The following is a 13,988-nucleotide window of genomic DNA, read 5'->3' as shown; positions in this document are numbered from 1 at the left end:
CCCACCCCGCCCCAGGGAAGCCTTTCCAAGCCGGGGGCGGAGGCGCCCTCCCAGCCGCTGACGCAAGCCGGGTATAAAAGACCCGGCTCTATTCCCGGGTCGGGCAGCCACCTGGCCGCTGGAGGGGTGCCGCCACCTGGGCCCGGGCGCCAGGCGGCGGCCTCCCCTGCCATTGGTTCCGTCCAGGAAAGTGTGGGAGACTTGAGCACACTCATTTCATGGACTGCGCAGCCGATGCGAGGATCATTTACAACCCCGCAGCCTGCACCGCAACTGGGAGCCTCTGAAAAGACCTCAAGAACAAGGGGGCATGGATAGGAGATGAGAGGAGGTTGTTCTGATGAAAAAGTAATATATTTCCAGTTCATTAGAGCAAACAAAGAAAGACAAGTTTACAGAAGTAGAAATCTCCTATAACTGCACCCATAATTTCATATTCTCTTTCTCGTCTCTCTCATTCACAGGCTGCCCATAAACACCTACCCTCCACACTGTTATTGCATCTTAGAAATTGTTCTGTTGGGAGGATGCAATCAGGGCAGGCTTTCTGAAGGACATGGCTATGAGGCATTCAGAAACTGAGCAGAGCAGCCTGGGACTCAGGACCCTTTAATTGTTTTGCCTTGGTACTGGAATGGAGGGATCCTAGGCCTCTGACCCAGACTTCACTCCCAGTTTGCCAACTACTCTTGGCAGTGGGCAGTGCCCAGAGAGAAGTGGTTGGGCCAGTTGGACCAGCAGAGCCTGAGCACACAGCCAGCAGCCTCCACCCCAGGTCTTCCTTGGGGAGTGAGAGGCCGTGGGGCACCAGGACCCCCCTGCCAACTGACTCACCATCCTCCCACACACGGCCGCATCAAGCCCTTGCCTCTGCCCAGGCTGTGCTTTGCCCCTGAATTGTACTTCTAATCAAGCTTGTAGCATTCTAACAAGGCCCCAGGTAAATGGTCCTCCTCCAAGGAGCCTTCCAGATCCCTGCCCCTGACCAAAGAGGTCTTGTGCTTCCTGTTAGCTGTTCGGTGCCATTGAGTCACTTCCGACCCATATCGACCCTATGCACAACAGACACAGCAGTGCCCAGTCCTGCACCATCCTCACCATCGTTGCTATGTTTGAGCCCATTGTTGCAGCCACTGTATCATCGAGGGTCTTCCCCTTTTTTGCTGACCCTCTACCTTACCAAGCATGATGTCCTTCTCCAGGAACTGGTCCCTCTTGATAACATGTCCAAAGTAATCGAGACAAAGTTACCCTACCCTTACTTTTCTAAGAAGCATTCTGGCTGTACTTCTTCCAAAACAGATTTGTTCGTTCTTCTGGCAATCCATAGTATATTCAATGTTCTTCACCAACGCCATAACTCAAAGGCATCGATTTTTCTTTGGTCTTCCTTACTCATTGTCCAGCTTTCACATGCACATGAGGTGATTGAAAATACCATGGCTTGGGTCAGGCACACCTTAGTCCTCAAGGTGACATCTTTGCTTTTTAACACTTCAAAGAGGCTTTTTGCAGCAGATTTGCCCATTGCAATACAGTGTTCGATTTTTTGACTTCTGCTTCCATGGGTGTTGATTGTGGATCCAAGTAAAATGAAATCCTTGACAACTTCAGTATTTTCTCTATCTATCATGATGTTGCTTATTGGTCCAGTTGTGAGGATTTTTGTTTTCTCTATGTTGAGTTGTAATCCAAACTTTAGGCTGTAGTCTTTGATCTTCATCAGTAAGTGCTTCAAGTCCTTTTCACTTCCAGCAAGCAAGGTTGCATCATCTGTATATCACAGGTTGTTAATTAGTCTTCCTCCAATCCTGATGCCGCCCACGTTCTTCTTCATATAGTCCAGTTTCTTGGATTATCTGCTCGGCATACAGATTGAATAACTATGATGAAAGGATACAACGCTGACTCAAACACGTTTCCTGACTTCAAACTACGCAGTATCCCTTTGTTCTGTTCGAACCACTGCCTTTTGGTCTATGTACAGGTTCAGCACGAGCACAAAATCACGGGTGGATTAACCAGTAAGCAAGGTATGCACTGGTTTGCTTTGAGCAAGGTATTTACTTGCTAATCTGTGGTGAGCTATTTCACATGGTTTTCACTACATCTTTGATGTGGTGGGGACAAGTGAAATTGTGCACTGCATATTGGTGGAAAGGCACAATTGGGCCCAGGCATACCTTGCGTATTGGGTAATGCAGCCCTGAGCACAATTAAGTGTCCTTGAATTTCCATTCCTTGCAATGTTATCCACAATTTGCTATGATCCACACAGTCGAATGTCTTTGCATAGTCACTAAAACACAGGTAAATATCTTTCTGGTATTCTCTGCCTTCAGCCAAGATGCTTCTGACATCAGCAATGATATCCCTTGTTCCACGTCCTCTTCTGAATCCAGCTTGAATTTCCAGCAGCTCCCTGTTGGTGTATTGCTGCGACCGTTTTTGAATTATTGGCAGTGCGATGGATCACTTTTGTTTGGCTGTTCTCTCTATGGTCTTATAATTCCCACCCAGGTGATTGGGCTGGATTGTGCAGATAGGGTAATTGTGGCCCACCAAAGGGATTGGTCAGTTTTGCCATCCCACTGGGTTTGAAATGAGCCACCCCAGAAGCAGGAAAGAGAGGATCCCACCACCACTAAGGAAGAACAGCCAGGAGTGGAGAGTGCATCCTTTGGTCCCGGGATCCCTGTACTGAGAAGCTCCTGGAACCAAGAGACAGACTGAGAAAGACAGCTGTAGCACTAAAGACAGCGAGAAGCAATGGCAGAGACCTGGCAGCAGGAGATGGCGTGGTGGGCTTCCGCGCCCACATAGAGAGAAAGCTGAGTGCCTTTGGGCACAGGCTGAGGGCCAGCGAGAGGCACGCCTGTGAGCAAGGCAGGGATGAGGCTGTCTTGATGGAAGAACTGTATCCTGAGTGTTCCTGAGCCTGAACTGTAACTGTTACTTCTCTAATAAACCCCATAATTGTGAGTATTGTCTGTGAGTTGTTTGTGGACATTGCAATGAATTATTGAACCCAGCAGAGAAGTAGAGAGTACTGTGCGAGGGACCCTTGGTGACAGAATTGGTAAAGATGGCAAAGAGAGGAGGCATGTCTGACCTCAGCCTCATAGGAATCAGCCTTGGGCTATTGATCTTGCTTCTCCTTCCCTCTTGTGAATTTAGGGGAGGTCAGACAGTGCCCTCGTGTCATTCTTACAATTATCTTCAGTATTTTACTTCATGTGATATTAATGACATAGTTCGATAATTTCTGCATTCTACTGTATCACCTTTCTTTGGAATGGGCACAAATATGGATCTCTTGCAGTTGATTGGCCAGGTAGCTCTCCAAATTTCTTGTCAGAGACGAGTGAGCACTTACAGCATTGCATCCCGTTTGTTGAAACATCTCAATTGGTATTTTGTCAATTCCTGAAGCCTTCTTTTTTGCCAATGTCTTTAGTGCAGCTTGAAATTCTTCCTTCAGTACCATCAGTTCTTGAGTTCTTGATCATATGCTACCTCCTGAAATGGTTGAACGTCGACCAATTCTTTTTGGTACAGTGACTCTGTGTACTCCTTCCATCTTCTTTTAATGCTTCTTGCATTATTCAAATTTTTGCCCATAGAATCCTTCAATATTGCAACTCAAGGCTTGAATTTTTCTTCAGTTCTTTCAGATTGAGAAATGCCAAGGGTGTTCTTTCCTCTTGATTTTCTAACTCCAGGTCTTTGCACATGTTATTATAATATTTTACTTTGTCTTCTTGAGCTGCTCTTTGAAATCTTCTGTTCAGATTTCAGTGGAGCTTCTAGACCAAGACAGACTAGGAAGAAGGACATAGAGGTCTACTTCTGAAAAAACTGGCCAGCGAAAATCTCATGGATAGCAGTGGAACATTGTCTGATACAGTGCCAGAAGATGAGCCCCTCAGGTTGGAAGGCACTCAAAATACAACTGAGGAAGAGCTGCCTCCTCAAAGTAGAGTCAACCTTAATGACAACGTGGATGGAGTCAAGCTTTCGGGACCTTCATTTGCTTATGTGGCATGACTCAAAATGAGAAGAAACAGCTGCAAACATCCATTAATAATTGGAACATGGAATGTATGAAGTATGAATCAAGGAAAATTGGAAGCTGTCAAAAATGAAATGGAATGCTTACAGATTGATGTCCTAGGCATTAGTGAGTTGAAATGAACTGGTACTGGCCATTTTGAATCAGACAATCGCATGGTCTACTATGCCAAGAATGACAAATTGAAGAGGAACAGTGTCACATTCCTTCACTGTCAAAAAGAACATTTCAAGATCTATCCTAAAGTACAATGCTGTCAGTGATAGGATGATATCCATGCACCTACAAGGAAGGCCAGTTAATACGACTATTATTCAAATTTATACACCTACCACTAATGCAAAAGATGAAGAAACTTAAGACTTCTACCAGCTTCTGCAGTCTGAAATTGATCAAATATTTAATCAAGATACATTGACAATTACTGGTGATTGTAATGTGAAAGTTGGAAACAAAGAAGGATCAGTGGTTGTAAAATATGGCCTTGGTGATAGAAATGACACTGGAGATCACATGATAGAATTTTGCAAGACCAATGACCTATTCATTGGAAATACTTTTTTTGCAACAACATAAACAGTGACTATACACGTGGATCTCACGGATGGAATACACAGGAATCAAATTGACTACATCTGTGGAAAGAGATGATGGAGAAGCTCAATATTACCAGTCAGTACAAGGCCAGGGGTCGACTGCGGAACAGACCATCAATTGCTCATATGCAAGTTGAAGTTGAAGCTGAAGAAAATTAAAACAATCCCATGAGAGCCAAAGAACGACCCTGAGTATATCCCACCTCGATTTGGAGACCATCTCAAGAATCGTTTTGACACACTGAACACTAATGTCTGAAACCAGACGAGTTATGGGATGACGTTAAGCACATCATACATGAAGAAAGAAAAAGGTCATTAAAAAGACAGAAAAGAAGAGAAAAATTGGACGAATGGAAACAGGGAACCCAGGGCGGAGAATGAGAGAGTGTTGACGTAGTATTGGCAACCAACGTCTCGAAATAATTTGTGTATTAAGACGGCAATGGGTTTTTTACAGGTTTAGTTTAATGAGAAACTAATTTGCTCTGTAAACTTCCACCCAGAGCACAATTTAAAAAAAAAAAAAAGATAGGAAACAAAGAAAAGTTCCAAAATGGATGTCAGAAGAGACTCTGAAACTTGCTCTTGAACATAGAGGAGCTCGCCTCCGCTTCCTATGAGCCCCCAACTCCAATCCGCGCTATCCCAAGGCCTCTTCAGAGGCACTGACCACAGTGCAGAAGCTCCAGCGTGAGAACTGGCTTGCAGCCTCCACAATAACTGACTGTGTGGTCCCAGCAAGTGCCCGCCCTCTATGAGCCTCGATTTCCTCATCTGTAAAATCCCCCTCCCTTGGGGCTACTCTGAGGATAGATGGAGATGCTGGGCACACAGGGTCCAGCCCTGGTCAACACTAGCAACAGGCAGCGACGCTGTCCGGGTTCATCTCTTCCAGGCGACCGTGAGCTCCCCTGGCATAGACCCCACCCCCACCCCCACCCCTTTCTCTTCCCCAGTGCCCAGCAGCCTGTGGTGGCTAGAGGCAGAGGTTGGCTGGGGAAGAACCTCCCCAGGGAGAGGAGTCTCACCCTCAGGCTGCTGCCGACCCCACCGCATCACACGCCTGGGTCCTGCCTCCACCCACAGGCTTCAGTGGGCGCAGGCTGTGGCCATATTGGCCACAGCATCTAGGCAGGCGGCCAGGTCACTAGGCAGGCCTGGGCAGCAGGAATAGTGAGCCCTTGGGGCCAGAATCACAGCCAGTTCCCAGGCCAGCCCCTAAGGGCCTGTGGGCACCTGGCAGTCATCCCAGGGTGGGGGGTTGGTGGTGGAATTTCTTGATGAGGGGGTGGAAATTTGGGTCAAAGTCTGGGGTACAGTCCTGAGATGAACCCCATGTGGCCTTCCATCAATCATGACCCCTCTAGGCCAGGGAAGTGGAGACTCCAGCCAGATTCTGACATCGAGCCTAGCCAGGCTTCCTCAGGACAGAACTGGAACTGAGGCCTCAGCTTCAGATGCCAGGCCCAGGATCATAGGAGCTGCCAGGTGTATGAGAGATCTGGGACCCTGCTTGGGGGCCTTGCAAAGAAGATGAACTAGCCTTTCAACTTCTCTCAGGTTTCACAACTTGGATACCTGGGAAGTTCCTCTTGATGTCTACCCTAGCTCCCTCATGTTGCAGAGCGGCTATCATGTCCTCTAGGGGTGGGGAGTATCTTCCCCTGTGTGCAGGCTATTCCTAGCCTTGGGGTACTTCTCTGGAGGGAGAACTGGAAGGTTGAGGAGGGAACTTGGGGGCAGTGTGGGTGGGTTTGAGGGCAGGACCATAAGGGCTGCAGTTGTCGTGCTTTGTGGAGTGGGACTTTGGGTGCGTGTATGTGCACCTCGGTGCTAGCTGGTCTGTGCGTGTGTGGGGAGGGGCGAGATGGGCAGGATGCTTGGAGGGAAGTAGGTATTGGAAGGCTTCAGGACTTCCTTCCATTTCCTCAAGCCCCTTCCTCCAACACCACCCACCCAAAGCCACTGGAATCCAGAGGACAAGGCCCTAAGGAAGCCTCCACCGTCCCCAGGGTTTTGTGAAGGCAGTGGCAGCCAAGCCACAGACATGGGTGGGGGATGCTACGTGGATGTGTACTGCACAGACATGGGACAGAGGAAAAAATGGCAGAGGCCTTGCTCCAAGACAAAGGGGGAGAAGAGAAAGGGTTCCAGACCCCCTGAGCTGAGTCCACTAGGCCTATGCTGGACAGGCTTCTGTCCCCTGCCCCCAACGCTCACCTCCACCCACATACAATCTCTAGGAGGTCCTCAGCCCAGCCAGGCCCTAGTCCACTGTGGAACCTTGCATAGGTCTCTGTCCCTTGGTGCCTCAGTTTCCCCATTCTGACTGCTCAACTTATTCATTTCTTCCCACTGACAACACTCTGGACTGGACCAATGGTGTTTCTTGCCTGGACATCTGCAGTCTCCTCTACTCTGGACATGCCCCTCCCCTTGACGATTCTTCCTCCGCATAGCAGCCACAGAAACCTGCTACAGATCTTTCAGGACAAAGGACAAAGTCCTGACGTGGCCATTGGGCCCAGTGTGACTTAGCCCCTGTCTCTCCTGCCTTTTCCCAGCCTCAGAGATCCAATGAGAAGGACTTCTTTCAATTCCTACCACACAATATCTCGCAATTTCTCACCGCTGGGCCTTTGCCTGTGCTGTTCCCTTTGCGTGGTATACTGTGCCTAGCTAACTCCTTCTCAGTCTTCAGGCAAGTCCTAGCTTAGTTACCACCTCCTCTAGAAAGTCTTCTCTAAACCCCAGACGTAGGTTAGGTAGTGCTCAGATAGAATGGACCTTTCTCCCCTGGGAACAGCACAGGCCAGGACTTGAGGGCTGGTCCCTCCGACTCTCTCCCTGTTCCTGCCCAGCTGCCAAGGCCCAGCCTGACACTCCGTCAGCTCTCTGAGAAGACAGGGCTAGGTGAACAGGAAGAACTAAGAGCAAGGGACAGCCAAGGGGCCTCAGGATTCCTCCTGCAGTCCTGTCCCATCTGCCCTATGGGGCCTCATGTGGGAGCTGGTACTGTCCTCCAAATCTGCCTCCCACAGGGCTTCCAGGACTTGATTGCCTGGACCCTCAGGCTCCACCACTGTTCTAGGTCTTCTAGTTGAGCTCTGCTCTGAGCAGCTAAGGGGTGAGGCCAGCTTCCTGGGTCCTGTCCTGGGTATAGGGTGAAGGGCTAACCGCTGAACTCCTACTGAGCTGGAGTGGGCCTGAGTGAGCATAAATAAGTGAGCTTGTGTAAGGGGAGAACCAAGATTGACGTGGTCCCCCATGGACATGTACAGATGGGGGTGAGCCTGAGAAGATGCCTGAACCTTCACCGCGAGGCTGGGGGCTCGCCCTACCACGCTCTGGCTCACCAGGGGATCCTGGTAGGTTCCTGCTCCTCCCAGCCTCAAAGGCTCCAGCTGCACAAGAAAGGCAACAGGACAGTAAAGATTAAGTCGGGGCTGAGAACCAGTTCATTCCGGTTGGAACCCCTGCTGAGAATTTGCATTTCTAACGAGTTCCTAGGGGATGCCCGTGCTGCTGGTTAGGGACCAAGTCTGAGAACCACTAGTAGGGTAGTGGTTCTCAAAATTTATTATGCATAAGAATCATTTGGCGATCTTGTTAAAATGTAGATTCTGATTCAGTATATCTGGGGTGAAAATGCAAATTCTCAGCAGGGTTCAAACTCGGAACCTGAACAAACCGGTTCAGAGCCCTAGATTAAGTTGTCACGAGGCTGATAAGGCTTCCAAGTAGGGAACACTGATTCCCACCAGGGACAGGAAAGCAGTTAAAAACAGCCTCTCGTTTACTGTTTGGAGCAACGAGCAAAGTAAGCACAGCCTCAATTTACAGAGGAGGAAAGTGAGGCTCAGAAAGGTGAGATTACTTACTGACCAAGGTCACCAGACCCCCAAGACTGTGTGAAGCCCCAGCCTCTAGGCTTTTGGGAGGAAAATCAGGCTTCAGAGTTGGTGGCGGTGACGGGGGTGGGGAGTGGGTTTGGGGGTCGGGGGCCCTGGGCCCTAGTGGTTAAGTGTGAGCACTAGGCTGCCGGGTTCTGCTCCTGGCTCAGCTCTCAGCCATTATGACACATGATGGGAGGAGGATGAGAGACCCAGCTCATGGTGGTCACGAGGACTAACCGTCCGAGTGAGGGTAGTGAGGAGGAAGGGGTGGAGGATCACTGTCCTCCCTGATGCTCCCTCATCCCCAGGTGTGCTCGAGGATTTGATGGGAGCATGGACGGGAGAGGGCCACACTCTCCTCCTTGCCCCTTGACTAGGAACCTTCCCCAGGTACCACCATGAGCCACCTACTACTACTACCAGTTGCCATGGAGTTGACTCTGACTCATGGTGACCCCATGTGTCAGAGTAGAACTGTGCTTCATAGGGTTTTCAATGGCTGATTTTTCAGAAGTAGATCACCAGGCCTTTCTTAGGAGGCACCACTGGCTGAACTCCAACCTCCAACCTTTCAGTCAGTAGCTGAGCGTGTTAACCATTTGCACCACTGATTGCATAACCATCGTAGGGACTCTGTGAGCCAACTAATTGCTATCTAATTGCCTCTACCTGGGGTGGAGCAGGTACTCTGATCCCATCCCACAACTGAGGAAACTGAGGCTTGGGTGAAGCCCTGCCTGTGGGCACACATGAAGTAGGTGAAGACTGAGGCCAGAGCTCAGGGCTTGTCTGCGTGTCCTGGGCTCTTCGGCCTGCAGGGGGTTCCTGCCCCTTCCCCAGAGAAAGGATGGACTCTATGGTGGGATCTGTTCTGCTGCCCAGAAATCCTTTCTGAAAGGGGCACCACCATGACAACTTCTTAGGAAATGGGAACAAGGCCGATGTCTTATGAGACCTGCTCAGGTCGGGCCCAGATGGCAGCCTCGACTTAGGCCCATGTCCTGACAGAGGAGGGGGGTAGAGTCCAGCAAGATTTGGGAGGCCAGGTAGCTGCTTTCCTCTGCTCTGCAGAGGCACTGGGCTGGAGCCTCCCGGCTGCCCATGCCTGGGTGACTGCCCTCCAGGCAGGGACGGATTACCCAATAAGCAAGGTACGCACGAGCTGACCTGTGCTTACTTACTAATCTTGTGCTTACCACATCAAAGACGTGAAGAAACCCATGTGAAATTGTGCACTACAGATTAGTAAGCAAGCACAAGTAAGCCTGCGCGTACCTTGCTTACTGGTTAATCTGCCTGTCTCCAGGGTCCCCGGTTCCCTTCCACAGGCCTGCTGGGTTCTTGGCCCGAAGGCCAGCACCACAGGGCAGCCCAGGTGCTGCCTCAGAGCCTGCACCTCACAAACCAGTCAGGAGCATGAATGAGTGAAAGTGCCCATCCTTGTAGCTGGAGCACGGCGTTGAAGGTCAACAACTGCGGTCAGGTGTCCTCGGGGGCCGTTGGGGGCTGGCTTTCTTGAGGGCAGCTCAGCCACTGAGCTGTGTGAACTTGGACAAGTCACCTCCCCTCTCTGGGATCAACTCCTCCATCTATAAATGGGGGATATTAGTAGCCCCTCAGAAGCTTATAGAGCACAGACAAGAGGAGGGTCCAGCACAGTGCCTGGATCAGAGTAAGTGCTCAAACAAATTACTGTTTATGTCGTTATGATTTAATTTTGTTATTATTAGGGTACCTTTTGGGGAGGGGCAGGGAAGCTTAGTCGGCCTGAAGCCTCTGCATAAAATCTAAGGCTCTTAGAAGCTTAAGGCTAATAGCCCTCCAAACCATCTCATCAAACTTTCCATTGTCTAAATGGGGAGAAGAGGTCCAAGAGGCAGAGCGGCTTGCTCAGGTTACCAGCAAGGGACTGCAGCAGAGAGCCAAGAATAGAACATAATTCAGTGTTCTTTCCATCTGACAATCATTTAACAGGCATCTACTATGTGCTTGGCCCTGTGCTAGTGCTAAGGAAGCAAGGAATGCTCCACAGAAGAGATGTCATGGAACTGGGCCAGGAAGGAAAGGAAGGAATTCCTCAGTGGGAAGTGGGGGAAAGGCAGAGAAAGCACTCTGATAGCCTGAAGCAAGTAATTAACTTGTTTATGTCCAAGGCCAATTCTAGGGAAATTGGGGTGAGCCTGGGGGGCTGGAGCGTGGGGTTCACAGAGGACTAGTTATTGCTGGTGGGTGCCCCAAGGGTCAGTTGGAGGTTCGCACTCTCAGTGGCCTTGGATGCTACGCAAAGGGCTGGGCCTGTCTTTGGACCTGTGCTGAAGATGATGTGAAATTAAGCCTTGAAAAGGGGTTTTTCCAGGCAGAAACTGGAGGGGAGAAGCTCCAGAGGAAGGGCCCTCTCGACAGAGGGAACAGTGAGCGCAAAGACCTGGAGCCAGGAGTGAGTGCAACATCGTGACTGTTCTGTTCATGCTTCCTGTGTCTCCTGGGGCCAATAGGGCAGTGACCAGAGTGACCTGCTCCATGCTAGTAATGGTGCAGACAATGCAGGGGTGGAGACTCAGTGCCCAAGATGCCCCACCTGGCCACATGCCCAGCTGCCCCCACCCAAGGCAGCACCCAAGGCTGATTCCAGCCAGCCCCAGGGGCACAAGGCCTGTCCACAGGAGAGGGCACACATGAGTGTGAGCCCAGCAGACTCATGGGTGAGCTGTGAGTGTGTGTAGTGGGCTCCTGGGCAGCCTCAAAGGCCTGCACTTTCCTTCACTGTCCATTCCCGAACCTGTGCCTGTGGGCCCCTGGGCTCCACAGAGGTGGTGTCATTGTTCTGGGAGTAACCTTGGGGCCTGTAGGGCTAAGCCTTCTACCCTGTACATCTTCATTCTTTTCCTAGCTGCAGGGTCACCCCCTTGAGGGCATGTCCTCTCTGGCTCACTCCCCACCACCACCACACACAGAGCTCCCAGCCTGTGAGGACGGGGTGTACAGTAGGCACTCAGTGAAGACCAGCTCTCCCAGGGTGGCATCCCTGCGTCCAGACAGAGATCACCAACATCTACTGAATGCATGTTTGTTGGCCTCCCAGCGTCCTGGGCCTCCATCTGGCAAAGGCTTCACAGAAGTCCAGCTGGCTGGGGTTGGTCTGGACCTCTGGGGCTCCCTGTACCCAGAAGCACTAGCGAGCCCTGCCCTGGTCATCCCTCTGGGGACCCAGTGACATCCCTGCTTTGCCGTGGGGGATCAGAGCAGCAGGACCACCAGAGAATCGGGAGCTGCAGCAGCGCATGATGAAGCAGTCGGGGGCGGTCCACCTGCTCACGCCTGTCAGTGTCCATGAGCATCAAGCACATGGGACTCCTCCCCGCCTCTGGCCTGACTCCCAGTTGCCACCTCTCCTGCTGCCTCCGGATGGGGGAGTTCTGAGTGGATAGTCACCATCACTTCCTTCACTGTCACCCTGGCAGTCGCTGACATGGGTGGGTGTGCAAGGATGTGTGTCCGCATGACAGGCCAGGGTGGGATAGCATGACTATGCAAGTGCATATGGGAGGGCCCGGTGTGAGCGGGCGGGGGTGAGCGGCCTCCAGAGATGGCTCTGGCTCAGGGTCTGCCCTTGAGGCACCCTCGCTCCAAGCCAACTCGATGGAAGTTGTGCCAGCATCTTCCCACATGAGACCAAGGCCTGGGTGTCTGTGGGGAGGAAGGAAGGAGGACAGAGGGGAAAAGGACAAGGACGGAGAGGTCCCCAGCTCCAGCTTGCCCAGCTGCCACAGGTTCCCCAGAGCAGTCTCTGCTCCCAGGACCCAGCCAGAGGAGGGTCGTGGAGACCATGGGCTATTGAACCCCTGGACTCTGCACTTAGAGTTGGTCTCCTTGGAGGACGTCCTCCCCTAGGAGCTCAGCCTTTGCCCCTGTCTGGCAGTGGCCAGCCAATGTGGGGCAGCCCAAGGGCACTGTCTGGACACAAAAATAAAACCTGAAAATTGCTGTCCCTGCCCAGTGCCGCAGAGCTCTGCCGGAAGGTAATTATAGGTGGCCTGGGGTGGCTGGTTCTGCCCACAGCTCAGAGCTTGGCTGGCCCAGGGGCTGCAGGGAGCCCCTTCCCTGCCCCTCCTCTGTCCCAGGCCTTCAGGACTAGAGCATTCAAAGCCCCCAGCGCCAGGGCCCTGACCATCAGCCTACCTGCCTACCAATGTTGGCTGGGGACCCTTGGGATCTGGGTGGAATCTGGACTCTGCAGAGGGTGTGGAGAGTGTGAACTTGGTCTCAGATCAGAATCACAGTAAGAATAGTAATTCCACAGCCACCTGTTGAGCACTCACTACCTGTCAGGCCCTGAGCTGCCACCTGGCATTCATTAACTCACCGTGTCCCCACAAAGCTCCTGCAGTGTGGGTACCATCATTAGCATCGTTTTAAAACCAAAAAACCCAAATCAGTTGCTATCAAGTCAATTCCAGCTCATGGCTACCCTAGGTTTTACAGAGTAGAACTGTGCTCTGTAGGGTTTTCTTAGCTTTAATCTTTACAGAAGCAGATTGCCAGGACTTCCTTCCGTGGCCCTGCTGGCTGAGTTTGAACCACCAACTTTTAGGTTAGTAGTTGAGCGCAAACCATTTGTATCACCCAGGGTCCTCTTTTAACAGTAGGAGAAACTGAGAGACAGGGGGGTTAAAGGACACACCCATGGTCACACAGCCAGGATGGACTCACACCCCAGACTGCTCTGGATCCCAGGCCAGAGTTCACAGTCACTGCACCAGGCTGCCCCTGAAGCCACAGGAGCAAGGGTGAAGATGGTGGTAGCTGGCCTGGGTGGGGTAGCCAAGTGCCTGGCAAGGAGGTGTCAGGGCAGGCAGGGAAAGAAGAGTGTTCCCCTCCCAGAGGTGCATCCCCAATGGTGACAGGTTGTACAGACCCTGGCTGTCAATCTCACAGGTGTCCAAGGGGAAATGAGAGGCCGAGGGGAAAGAAGGGGAGTCACACAGTCTGGCTGCCTCACATTCAACCCTCAGAGCCTTGCAACCTCCCCACAGGGCCTGCCCCAATTTTCTCAGCCTGGAGGGAACCTCCTGCCTGTGCCTGCCTGCTCAGGGAAGCTGTGTGAGGGCAAGAACTCCGCACAGGAGCTTCACCCAGCACCACTGTGTGCCCTCGCACCATCCCAGGCCGCGTGGAGATGCCTGAGTTGGCCACGCATAGAAGGCTCAGTCCAGCCTCCTGCAGCACAAGGCCACACCGCCTTAATCCTGGCCAAGATTTTATCTCTAGAATTTGTCTGGGAAAACTCCTGGTCCCTGCTGACTAGTGAGGGCAGAGCCATGGCTGTCCCTGTCCCTGGGCTCAGGGTCTCTGTCCATACTGCCAGGAAGTTCTTACAAATATCTAACTACTTCTCACTTGCTATCTGTCATTCTCTCCCAT

The sequence above is a fragment of the Trichechus manatus genome, unplaced genomic scaffold (assembly GCF_000243295.1).
Source record: "Trichechus manatus latirostris isolate Lorelei unplaced genomic scaffold, TriManLat1.0 scaffold00001, whole genome shotgun sequence".
Classification (NCBI taxonomy): Eukaryota; Metazoa; Chordata; class Mammalia; order Sirenia; family Trichechidae; genus Trichechus; species Trichechus manatus.
The sequence above is the reverse complement of the archived record's forward strand: the minus strand, read 5'-3'. Positions refer to the sequence as shown.